This window comes from Oryx dammah, unplaced genomic scaffold, assembly GCF_014754425.2.
Source record: "Oryx dammah isolate SB20612 unplaced genomic scaffold, SCBI_Odam_1.1 HiC_scaffold_4, whole genome shotgun sequence".
Taxonomy (NCBI): Eukaryota; Metazoa; Chordata; class Mammalia; order Artiodactyla; family Bovidae; genus Oryx; species Oryx dammah.
The window spans coordinates 87,947,300-87,960,714 of NW_024070188.1; positions in this window are offsets into that span (position 1 = coordinate 87,947,300).

Sequence of the window (13,415 nt, forward strand, 5' to 3'; positions counted from 1 at the left end):
CCAGGAGTCGGGACCTAGCGGGCGCATGGCCATTGCTGGTTGGAAGAATAGGCCCATGAACGTGGATCCTCACGGGTGTCCTAGACGCCGGTGCCTCAGACCCAGATCCAGGCCTGCAGACCAGGGGGTCCAGTGTCCCGACCAGAAGTCTAGCTCTGCAGACCAGACATGCATTACTGCAAGCGCCCGTCCAGTACTGCAGGCCAGAGATCCAGCGCCCAGATGCACGTCCAGTGTCTGTACCAGAATCTGATTCTGCAGACTCCTGTCCAGCGTTGCAGACCCGAGGCCCCGTGCGGTAGACCCCCTTCCAGGCCTGATGGAAGAATGCTGGGGATAGTATCAGAACGGGCTTCCCAGGGGCGCTAGTGGTAAAAACCCGCCTGCCGATGCAGGAGATGTAAGAGACGCGGTTCGATCCCTGGGTCGGGAAGATCCCCTGGAGGAAGGCATGGTAACCCACTCCAATATTCTTGCCTGGAGAATCCCACGGACAGAGGAGCCTGATGGGCTACTGTCCATAGGGTCGCAAAGAGTCGGGCACCACTGAGCAATTTAGTACAATGTGAGAACAGGGACAAGGGTTCAGTCTTAAAGAGTAGCCTTCTTGTGCCTTGAACAATGTGGGGGCTAGGTGCATCAGCGCAAACTGTAGTCTAGAACTGTTATATAGCTTACAGCCGGGCTGTCACGTGTGAATCGTCTCTATCTTCGGATCCTTTGTGTCCACGGTTCTGCATGTTGGGCTCAACCAGCTGAGGACTCGGTAGTGCTATAGTATTTACTTTGGAAAAAGTCCAAGTTTAAGTGGACCTGTGTATTTCAAACCTGTTTTATTTAAGGGTCAACTGTACTTCAGACTGTCTCAGGAAAAAGCAAGAGGCTGCTGCCTTCTTCCTTTTTCCTTGTGAGAGGTGTTTAAGTTTGTAAGAGCGAAACCCTACCTGTAAAAGGAATAGCTAATCCAACCCACCTTTCCAGTTGTGCATAAACACTGCAAACTTCTGAACAGCGTAAACACAGTTCTCCACCTGCACTGGGTGGGTGGACACTAGCAATGAGCTAGTGACTTTTTTTCTCTCATTCTCTACCATGCTAAGGAGAGAGGAGAAACGAGGGCTTCCTGTACAGTGAATTACGCTGAATCTTGGGTGTGCACTCAGTCGTGCCCAATTCTGAGTCGTGACCCCAAAGACTGTCGCCCACCAGGCTCCTCTGTCCATGGGATTTCCCAGGCAAGAATACTGGAGTGGGCTGCCATTCCCTTCTCCAGGGGATCTTCCTAACACGGATCAAACCCCAGTCTCCTGATCTCCTGCACTGGCAGGCAGGTTCTTTACTGCTGAGCCACCAGGAAAGCCCGTGGAGCTCCTTCCAGGGTCATCAGGTGAGGCGTTTCGCCTTCCAATTTGGTGATGAAAATCGTGATGAAAATGCCTGCTTACTGTTCTGCTTATTAAATCACCTACTTTATTCCTTCCCTAAAATCTCACATTTAAAAGGTGAAGTCCCCAAAACTTTTATTGTCCATCCTTACTGTCTTCAGTAGAATTTTACCTAATCTCAGTGAGATAGAAAACATAAGACCCCTAGAAAAACATGATGCGCTTGCTCTGATAAAGCATCTTTTAGGTGGAAATACTTATATTTGGCCTATTTATACCAAAGTGTGAGATCTTCCCCTTTTTTCCTTAATTTAAAAAGATCAGAAAATAGATGAACACACTTCAGTTCAGTTCAGTTGCTCACTCGTGTCCGACTCTTTGCGACCCCATGAATCGCAGCACGCCAGGCCTCCCTGTCCATCACCAACTCCCAGAGTTCACTCGGACTCATGTCCATCGAGTCAGTGATGCCATCCAGCCATCTCATCCTCGGTCGTCCCCTTCTCCTCCTGCCCCCAATCCCTCCCAGCATCAGAGTCTTTTCCAGTGAGTCAACTCTTTGCATGAGGTGGCCAAAGTACTGGAGTTTCAGCTTCAGCATCATTCCTTCCAAAGAAATCCCAGGGCTGATCTCCTTCAGGATGGACTGGTTGGATCTCCTTGCAGTCCAAGGGACTCTCAAGAGTCTTCTCCAACACCACAGTTCAAACTCATCAATGCTGTAAAATGGTACACCTCTATGCTTCTATTTAACAAAAAGTATATCTATCCCGTTTTTTAAATTTTTCCTTTTGAAGTATAGTAACTTGAGTTTTGTGTATGCAAAACGATGAAATAAACTACCTCTACTAATGGGGAGAAAGCTTTCCAAGGATATGTGAGGCTGAACCATGTGAAATTGCCAATGTCTGACTCTGTTTAACCTGAAAAGGGCAATTTCACACCTTTTAACCTGTCCCTGGGTTTAAGAAATTTTACTTAGAATACAATGCTGGAGATTTAAGAATGTGATCCAGACTTTCTCACTTCTCATGCCCTGTGAGTCAAACTTAGTTTCCAAAAAAAAACACTGCATAAAATGCACTGAAGGCATAACCCCCTGGAAACGGTGATGCAGTCTAGACTCTGGAGTCAGCCGGCCTGGGCTACGGTCCTGACGCCCCTGTTGCGTAGCTGTGATGTTGGGGGCAAATCAACCTCCCCTCCCTTTCCACAATGTCATATGGAAACCAAGGTGATCGTGGTTCCTATCTTGCAGGGTCGTTATGAGGACGAAATAAAAATAATATATCTACTGACCCTCTTTATTCAGGGGTTCTATATTGCAAATTCACCCACTGGCCCAAAGTTAGTTTGTAACCCAAAGTTAATACTTGCATGCATGTTCCCAGTGACTCGGGGAAGGTGCAGAGGCGTGAAAAGTGGGTCACCCAGCACTCAAGTTGGGCTGGGGTGGAGCCAGACTGTGTTGTGCCTCCTTGTTTCTGCTCATTCTGCAAACAAGCGACACTTTCATGGTCTGTTTACTGCCACATTTTTCACACATTTGCGCCTTTTGTCGGTGATCTCACTGTTTAAAACAGGCCCCAAGCCTTGGGCTGAAGTGCTGCCTTGCGCCCTAAGCACAAGAAAGCTTATGGAGGGGAATGTGTCTTAGAGAAGCGGCGTTCAGGCTGAGTTATACGCTGATGGCTGTGAGTTCCACACGAATGGATCAATAATGCGTGCTAAGAAGTTTTTAAACGGAAGTACATCAGGCAAGGTGGTAGGCTGATCATTTGAGGAAGGTGCTCTCACAAGCTCACAGGAACCTGACCTATGTCTCTCCTAGGAGCAGTGTTTGTGGCAACTTTGTCAAACATAACGTGCAGATAATAAGAACCGACTGTAGGCGTAGACAGCAAGTGCTGAATCAGTGTTGGGTTTCGCGATTATAATCATTACTGTTGTTTCATCCTGTGTAATTCCTGCTCTGGTTCCCTGTCTCCCTTCCCATCTGTGGAAGGAAAATCTAAACGGAGTCGGTATTGCTCAGCAAGCTCTGTGACACGGAGCTGGGAGGCCACAGAGGAAGATGACTCGCTTGCCTCTGCCTGGAGGAGGGCCTGACCTCTTGACCTGATGAAGTTGTCCGGAACACCTGCTGGAAAGGCAAGATGTCAGACCTGCAGGCAGGAGGCGGCCGGGCTCAGTCGTGTCCGACTCTTTGCCACCCCACGGACTGGAACCCACCCGGGCTCCCCTGTCCATGGACCTCTCCGGGCAGGAATACTGGCGTGGGTTGCCAGTTCCTCCTCCAGGGAACCGTCCCGACTCAGGGATCAAACCCGCGTCTCGTGCGGCTTCTGCACTGGCAAGCGGGCGCTCTACCACTGTGCCCCCTGGGAAGCCCCAAGATTCCAGGACAGTTACCCTAAAATGACTTGGGGCCGTCTATCTGCTTATTGGACGCCGGCCAGAAAACATGATTTTAGGACAAATGTTTATCCTAAAGGACAAAGGCGTCCTTAAGGACAGATCTTTTCTGACTCGGCATCTGTCAGTCACAGTCCTCTCCAGGCAACTTCTCGTTATCTTCCTGCCTCGTTTTCTTCTTTCTTTTCCTTTTTTTCCCTGGCTTTGTGTCTTTAGAAGCCCCTGATCCTTTCTCCTTTGGGGTTACCCTGAATCTGTGTCTCCAAATTGCCCTTCTTAAGGCCCCAGATAAACTGTCCCTGTTTGCAGACTCCTGTGTGACCTGTTTTGGCAGACACATCCTGGTGAACAGTCTGTAAGGAAACCAACCTCTCACCCATAATCCTAGAACAAAAGCCAGGAACTGCCTACTTCCTTCCTCTTCCTGCCTCTCAGACACAGAGCGTTCCAGAGCTAATGGCCTTTTCACTCACAAGGCAGTGGGACAAGAAGGTTCCAAGAGGGGAGACGCAAAGCTTGAGAGTCTTTTCTGGGCCCTGAGATAAGAGTCCCCGCTTTCCTCTAGTCCTGCTGGGGGGGCCGGTGGAGGGGTCTCCACACCTGCCGTCCGTCCCTTCTCCCTCCATCCCTTCACCTGACCACAGGGGAGTGGGGGTGTCGAAGGCAAACATGGGTCCCAGGGGCAGAGCCCCCAGTCAGGGAGGAGGAGGTCCCCACTGGGGAACACATGGTCCCTTCTGCAGACAAGCCCGGGCCCAGAGCAGCCCTCAGAGGCCTCTCCACCCCACCTCAGGACCCCTCCCCGCAAGAAGTCCATGCACAAACCACCACCCCTCCACCAGCTGATGGTAGTGACAGGGGCTGGCTTCCCAGAGGGGCCTGGGGAGAGGTATGTGGGAACCCAAACCCATGGCAACATTTAAGCATCTCGAAACAAAGATAATATAAAGCATCTCAAATTTCCTATTCTCATTTCTTAGATTTCATACAGTACTTGGTAGAAAGTTGTATCAGATACTCTCCAGTAATAATTCAGCTAGGAAATTACACTCAAATCTGAGTCCCTGTGCAGCTAGAAGTACCTTAGAAAGAGTGCAGAACTCGGGATAGAGCTGATAACAGTTCATCACTGGCCACTTACTCTGTCTTATCAGCTCATCTTAATTGCTCCTCTGGACATGACTGAAAACCTTGGTACAAAATGTAACACCGAGCTCTTCCTGCATGAGGACCGAGGCCCCAGATGCCTCTGAGTGAATAAAGTCCGTTTCCCGTTAAGGCTGTGAGGCTACTTCCAAGCAGAGGGTCAGGACCAGCTGTCAAGGTGTGGGTGGAAGAGAAGGAATTGGGGACAGTTCATTTCAGTTCAGTTCAGCCGCTCAGTCGTGTCCAAATCTTTGTGACCCCATGGACTACAGCATGCCAGGCCTCCCTGTCCACCACCAACTCCCAGAGCTTGCTCAAACTCATGTCCATCAAGTCCGTGATGCCATCTAGCCATCTCATCCTCTGTCATCCCCTTCTCCTCCTGCCCTCAATCCCTCCCAGCATCAGGGTCTTTTCCAAGGAGTCAGTTCACATGAGGTGGCCAAATTATTGGAGTTTCAGCTTCAGCATCAGTCCTTCCAATGAATATTCAGGGCTGATATCCTTCAGAATGGACTAGTTGGATCTCCTTGCAGTCCAAGGGACTCTCAAGAGTCTTCTCCAACACCACAGTTCAAAAGCATCAATTCTTCTGCACTCAGCTTTCTTTACAGTCCAACTCTCACACCCATACATGACCACAGGAAAAACCATAACCTTGACTAGATGGACCTTTGTTGGCAAAGTAATGTCTCTGCTTTTCAGTATGCTGTCTAGGTTGGTCATAACTTTTCTTCCAAGGAGCAAGTGTCTTTGAATTTCATGGCTGCAGTCACCACCTGCAGTGATTTTGGAGCCCAAGAAAATAAAGTCTGTCACTGTTTCGCCTAGAAAGATGGACTTCCCAGATGGTGGTGGTGGTAAAAAACAAACAAACAAACAAACAAACAAACAAACCTGCCTGCCAGTGCAGGAAACATAAGAGATGAGAGTTCAATTCATGGGTCGGGAAGATCCGCTGGAGGAGAGCATGGCAACCCACTCCAGTATTCTTGCCTGGAGAATCCCAAGGACAGGCGGGCTACAGTCCATAGGGTCGCAAAGAGTCAGACATGACTGAGTGACTAACACCTCCACAGTGTGTACTAAACCAACTTAGCACACACGCATGCATGCACACCTCGAGGGATGTGGATGAAATGAGCAGAGAAGAGGTAAGCCTTTAGGGAAACAGCCTTAGCTCTGATGCTCCCTGTGGCCCCAGAGAGACCCCAGTTCCTCTGTGCCATCCCTGACGACATCCCTGCAGACAGATGCTCTGAGGGTCCCACTGCAACAGGAGCCTGACGCCGTCCCCACTTTCTCTCCTGAGTCAGCAGGGACCCTGAAAGGATCGCCAGACCGCCCACCCCCCAAGGGCAGGCAGATGTGGGGGCCAGTAAACCACACATGAGAACACTGCCGTCCCGGGAGACGCACGGCACAGAAGTGGCTAATGTCAGCTCCAGCTCATCCACCTAGACGGGTCCCGCTCCGGCGGTTGTCCGCACGTGGCATGGAGGTCGTTTTAAGCCTGTTCATCTCACTCCTCTGCTGAAGAGCCTCCAACAGCTCCCCTCCGTCCTCAGAGTGAAGGATGTTATCGACGTAACAAAAGACAGGATAAACCGGGTAACTTGCGGAGCTGGTCATGACCCAGCCCAGCTCTTCTCTGCAGCCCTACACGTCACCACAACTGCCTTTCCATGCACACACACACACCCTGTAGCACCCACACAGACCCACAGCTCAGCCAGCTCTCGCTGCTCAGCCTGCAGAAGCCACAGGCCCACCAACAGGTCTTTCTACCCTGTTCTCATTGACTGAAATCTTGCTCCCGTGTGCCCCACCCACCCCGAGCTCCTCCAGACTTCCTTTCTTGGCCAGCTCCCTCAATCTCCTCAGTCTCCTCCTCTGGGCAGCCCTCCCGGACCTCCTACAACGTGAGCAGGGTCCCCTGCCTGGACCTCTCCGTGCTGCTGTGTCCGTCCCTAAGCAGGGCCACAGTCTCTCCTTGGCTTTGCCTGGCCAAGGGCAGCCTTGTGTCCAGACCCCACCCTGTGATAGATGCTCAGAGGATATTTTCAGAATGAATAAATGAGTAACAATTATTGTTCAGTCACTAAATTGTGTCTGACTCTTTGCGACCCCATGGACTGCAGCACGCAGGCCTCCCTGTCCATCACCAACTCCCGGAGTTCACTCAAACTCATGTCCATCGAGTCGGTGATACCGTCCAGCCATCTCATCCTCTGTCGTCCCCTTCTCCTCCCACCTTCAATCTTTCCCAGCATCAGGGGCTTTTCTAATCCGTCAACACTTTGCATCAGTATTGGAGCTTCAGCTTCAGCATCAGTCCTTCCAATGACTATTCAGGGTTGATTTTCTTTAGGATGGACTGGTTTGATCTCCTTGCTGTCCCAGGGACTGTCATGAGTAACAGTAACTGCTGCTCAGTCACTTCAGTCCTGTCCGACTCTGTGCGACCCCATAGACGGCAGCCCACCAGGCTCCCCCGTCCCTGGGAGTCTCCAGGCAAGAACACTGGAGTGGGTCGCCATTTCCTTCTCCAATGCATGAAAGTGAAAAGTGAAAGTGAAGTCACTCAGTCGTGTTCGACTCTTAGCGACCCTATGGACTGCAGCCTACCAGGCTCCTCCGCCCATGGGATTTTCCAGGCAAGAGTACTGGAGTGGGGTGCCATGGCCTTCTCCAGTAACAATAACTAGAGTACATTTAAAGAGTCTGAGACATAAGTTGCCTCCATCTGCCATCTAAAGTTAGTTGTGGGGAGAAAGCTAGTCTAGTTGTCAGTATATGAACAGTGCAGAGCCCATCCTGTGTGTAGCTACCGCCTTAGAGGGCTGGTGAGATATAGAAAGATAAGCTGGGTATTTAAACGGCTGACATGAGCCAGGCCTTTCCTCCACCCGGGTGCCCACCAGCCCTCCCTCCACGGCTGAGAAGGTCTGGAACTGGGGCCATGTGCCAGCTAAGTGGTGTCCAGCGGTGCCCAGCATGCCCTGACCCCGGGTCCCTGCCCTGGCGCTGAGCCACGTGAGCCCCCGAGTGAGAAGTGGAAGGGTGTGTTCCCCAGGGGTCTGCTCTGTTGGAAAATATCCCGCTTCTCCGTTTTACTCACATGTGGTTTTCCAAAGAAGGACACAAAGGTGATTCTTTTTCTGAGTATCTGTTGGGCATTATGCCTTCCCCAGGAGAAGGTTTTACACCTCCAACCGCTTGACGAGCGAAAATGCTGTCCCTGAATCCTGTCTCCCAAGAGCAGAGAGGGCCTGGCCAGTGAGAACGGGCCTCTGCTCTTCCTCCACCTTCTGTCGACAGGTGGTGTGGTCAGCATCACACTACTGCCGCTGTGGATTCAGCTCTGCTGTTAATGGGGCTTCCGGGCGCCCTATTCACGTCCGTCTGAGACCTGCAGGAAACCCCTTTGCTGGCCTCTGAACGCAAGTGGACCTCTCACGGCTTCGAATTAATGAACCAGCTATAAACAAGTTTTGGATGTTGCTAGCTTAAAAGCAACCGTAGGTAGAAACCAACACAACCGTGTAAGGCAATTATCTTCCCACTGAAGTTTTTTTAAAAAGCAAAAGGAAATTCAGCATTTGATCATCTATTTCTCCTGCTCCGTTTGCTATATCTCTATTGATTGATGGAAACACGACTGCAGGATGACACAAATGGTTAAAATATGTTCCCATGGCAACCAGGATGCAACCCACAGAAAACGAGTGTGTATTAGTGCGATTAACTTATGGTCCAATTAAAAATAACATAATCCTCCCTTTAAGGGATTAGTGGATAAAAGTGCATTTATTTTCTACTTGGTACTTTGTTCAGAAAAGAAAAGGATACTATCTCACCATGAAGAATTTTTGAAATGATATTTAATCAGAAATGAGCAAAAACAAAACAGGGCACGGTGAATTGTAACTTTGGACGTTAGAGGCCCCTGAAGGCAGCACGTTCCAGGAGCTTGTTGGGGACGCAGAGTCTTGGGCCCTGGAGTGAAAGCTTCCGGGTAGCAGGCCCCTGGGAGGACATACATGGTGAGTGTGCACGTGCTGGCCCCCACTGGGCAGGCAGGGTGAGCCCGGGGTGGCTCTATTCAGGGGGCTGGTTTGGAGGGATACTTGCACAAAAACAAGGATTTGCCGCCAAACTCCAGAGACTTCAGTTCCCAGGTCTATACTGATTCCGTTCTTCGTTCTCCACCTCAACTCTCTCTTGCAGAGCCCGAGCCTCGTGCCCCTGTGGTGGGCATCCCGGCCTCTCCGCTCCGGCTCTGACTCAACCCTCAACCCGCTGACCGGGGAGACGCGGGAGACGGCCCCTCGGCTTCCACACCTGCGTGAGGCTCCCTGACACACACGTCAGGTCCTTACCACCTGTCCCAACTGGGCCCCCACGGAGACGGAGCAGCAGGTGTCTGCCCATGACTCAGGGCCAGCCTGGTGGGTGGCAATAGGGGCAGACATGCACTCAGACCTTGGAATAGAGTCCCGGCCGGGGCCTCAGGCCCATCTGGGGAGGGAGGGCAACCTGTGGAGGGGAAAGGGCCAGGCTCCTCTTCTGCGTCCAGCTGTCATTAGGTGGGGGCTGGCCCTGGGCACACGTGTGACCCGGTGCGAGGTGGCTGTTCCTGCAGAGGGGCCCAGTCAACACCAGAGTGGCTTAACCGAGGTTATGCAGAAAGGGGCCGTCAGCCTGGGGACCGTGGAAAAGTGGGCAGCGCTGTGGAGCCACCTGTGCGGTGAGTGTCGGGAGCCAAGCCCAGGCCAGCTGTGGCCGTGTCCGGCCGTAGGAGGGGTGTGTGGCTGCAGCTGCTGTGTCCAGAAGGGTTTCCTGACCACAGTGGGGTCAAAGAGTGATGTTGGACCCACACTCCCGCTCCTTGAAGCTGGCTTGGCTGAAGCAGAGGAAGGCAGCTTGCAGACAGGTTGGGGCACCGCTCATACCGATGTTGGGTCTGTGTTTGAGCCCTGTCATTTCAAATGACCTGGTCACTTTGTGTTTGTCTCCTCCTCCTTCATCTTCACAGAAAACTGGGACTCATAACAGTGCTGACATGATAGGGATGTTGGAAAGATTAAATGAGATTATGCAAGTAGAGATCTAAGACTGTGCCTGCTATGTGTTGAGTGCTTGCTCCATGACTGATGGATGTTCAGTTCAGTTCAGTTCACTCACTCAGTCGTGTCCGACTCTTTGCGACCCCATGAATCGCAGCACACCAGGCCTCCTTGTCCAACACCAACTCCCGGAGTTCACTCTAACTCATGTCCATCGAGTCGGTGATGCCATCCATCCATCTCATCCTCTGTCGTCCCCTTCTCCTCCTGCCCCCAATCCCTCCCAGCATCAGAGTCTTTTCCAATGAGTCAACTCTTCGCATGAGGTGGCCAAAGTACTGGAGTTTCAGCTTCAGCATCAGTCCTTTCAATGAACACCCAGGACTGATTTCCTTTAGGATGGACTGGTTGGATCTCCTTGCAGTCCAAGGGACTCTCAAGAGTCTTCTCCAACACCACAGTTCAAAAGCATCAGTACTTCGGTGCTCAGCTTTCTTTACAGTCCACCTCTCACATCCATACATGACCACTGGAAAAACTATAGCCTTGACTAGATGGACCTTTGTTGGCAAAGTAATGTCTCTGCTTTTCAATATGTTATCTAGGTTGGTCATAACTTTCTTTCCAAGGAGTAAGCATCTTTTAATTTCATGGCTGCAGTCACCATCTGCAGTGATTTTGGAGCCCAGAAAAATGAAGTCTGACACTGTTTCCACTGTTTCCCCATCTATTTCCCATGAAGTGATGGGACCAGATGCCATGATCTTAGTTTTCTGAATGCTGACTTGAAGCCAACTTTTTCACTCTTCTCTTTCACTTTCATTAAGAGGCTTTTTAGTTCCTCTTCACTTTCTGCTATTCACCTCATTTATTTAGATAAACCAATGGTTGTTTCTCAGCCTGGTCCCTTAGTTGCTGTGAATTTGTTCAGGTTTTCTGCTGTTAATTTTAAAATTCTTCATGTTTCTACATAGAAATAATATTATTTCATGCACTTCTGGTTGGTTGCAGCTTTTGGAAGTTCTATTCCCTGGATAAGAAAATGAGTTTCAAATCTGTGTTCAGATGGGTCTTCCCAGGTGGCACTAATGGTAAAGGACCCCCCGAGCAATGCAGGAGATGTAAGAGACGTGGGCTTGATCCCCTGGGTCAGGAAGATGCCCTGGAGGAGGGCACAGCAACCCACTGCAGCCTTCTTGCCTTGGAAATTCCATGGGCAGAGGAGCCTGGCAGGCTAGGTGCGCCCAGAGTCGGACACGACTGAAGTGACTTAGCACACACACAGTCAAAGGGTAAAAGGAAAGAACTGCTTCGTGCTGCTACAAAGGCTATTAGCCCCCCAGATGCACGAGCTGGGGTCTCTCTGGGCAGCCAGCACTCTTTCCTGGCACTCCACTCCCCAAGCGGACAGAGCTGGAGGATGTCTTCACTCCGGAATAATGCACACGTGAGCTTCAGAAAGTAGATTGGACATCCATCGTGAGCCTGGCCTGTGTTGGCCTTCACGTCCTCACAATTGTGAATGCGTTCCAGCTCTCCACCTCAGCGTTCGAATCTCATGAGGCCACGAGGTGGCGTAATGTTGCCACAAAAGAGCCTCAAGTCTGGGGCAAGCCTCGGAGGGCTCTGGGTTATCCCTGCTTCTGGGAGAGTCAGTGTGTGGGCGCTCCAGGCTCTCCCTTGGGCACAGAATCTTTCCAGCCCAGCCTGGTGACTGTGCCGCTAGAAGATCACGACTTAAATCAGGAGGAGCACCGTCCTCCCTGCAGACAGACCAATGGCCCAGGGGAGCTCAGTGATTCGTATGTTTCATTGAAAACCCCAGATATTGAACTGGCTGCTAAAACTGACAGACGGACAAACTCCCTTTCCCCTCCTCCCTCCCATCGCTCCCATGCCCCCCCTCCTTTATTCAGGAGCTTCCCCTTTACTCCTTTTGGCCTTGACCTTGCAGCTCTGCCTGGGGACCAGCCCACAGGTGCCAGTGTAAACGGAAGAAAGCGCAGGCCTCCTGGGAAGGCAGGTGTGTGCCCCGGGCAAGGCAGGTGTGTGCCCCGGGCTTTCCGGAAGGACTTGTCCGGCTGTGTTGTGTCCACAGAGTGAAGTTTCTGTCCTCTGACTGTTGTGAGTCATCTGAGTTCCGGTTAGGCAGACTCTAGCTGGATGTAGATGCCTGTATGTCCTGCCTGTGGAACTTGAGCTGAAATCAGGTAAGACAGATGTGTTATCTGCTGTGACTACCGGCATTTAACACGTCAGAACTTGTCGTCTTAAGCTTGCCAGGGTGGGGGGTGAGGGGGGGAGGGGGGGAGAAAGGATAGAGAATGAGTTTGGGGTCGACTTGTACACAAGGCTTGCTACTCCAAGAAAGTGTTCGTTGCTCAGTTGTGTCCGACCCCATGGGCTGTAGCCCACCAGGCTCCTCTGGCCGCAGGATTCTCCAGGCAAGAGTACTGGAGAGGAGTAGCCTTTCCCTTCTCCAGGGAATCTTCCCAACCCAGGGATCGACCCCAGGTCTCCCGCACTGCGGGCAGAGTCTTTACTGCCTGAGCCACCATACTGCTTGTACAGTGGGTAGCCAACAAGAGCCTGCTGCACAGCACGGCGAGCTCAGCTCGATGTCATATGGCTGTCTGGACTGGAGGGGGCTGGGGGAGAATGGACTCGCGTCTATGAGTGGCTGAGTGTCTGTGCTCTCCACCTGCAACTACCATAACACTGTCAGCTACACCCCAATATAAATGAAAAGTTAAAGAAAAAAAAAAGAACTTGTTGTCTTAGGCGAGCGCTCCACAATTACTGGGAATGGAGATTGACCAAGTTGCTTGGTGCTTGGGTGGTGGGTGCTGGTCCTGAAGACCTGGGTTCAAACCCCGAGCCCCCTGGCTGTATGGTTGATCTCAGACAAGCTATTTAACCCCTTTGTGTCCAGTCTCTATCCATGGAAGAGGGAGCACAGTGGTATGTAGGAGCATCTTAAGTGCTTCCTACACACTTGTGATAATGTCCCAATGTTTATAGTAGCTCACCTTTGTCCTTTAGGATGTCTCCTTTCAAAATAACTTTAAAATGTTGCAAACACAGGAGATTTTGCTCATCAGTTCAGTTCAGTCGCTCAGTCGTGTCCAACTCTTTGCGACCCCATGAATTGCAGCACGCCTCCTTGTCGACCACCAACTCCCGGAGCTCACACAAACTCATGTCCATCGAGTCGGTGATGCCATCCAGCCATCTCATCCTCTGTCGTCCCCTTCTCCTCCTGCCCCCAACCCCTCCCAGCATCAGAGTCTTTTCCAATGAGTCAACTCTTTGCATAAGTTGGCCAAAGTACTGGAGTTTCAGCTTCAGCATCATTCCTTCCAAAGAATACCCAGGACTGATCTCCTTTAGGATGGACTGG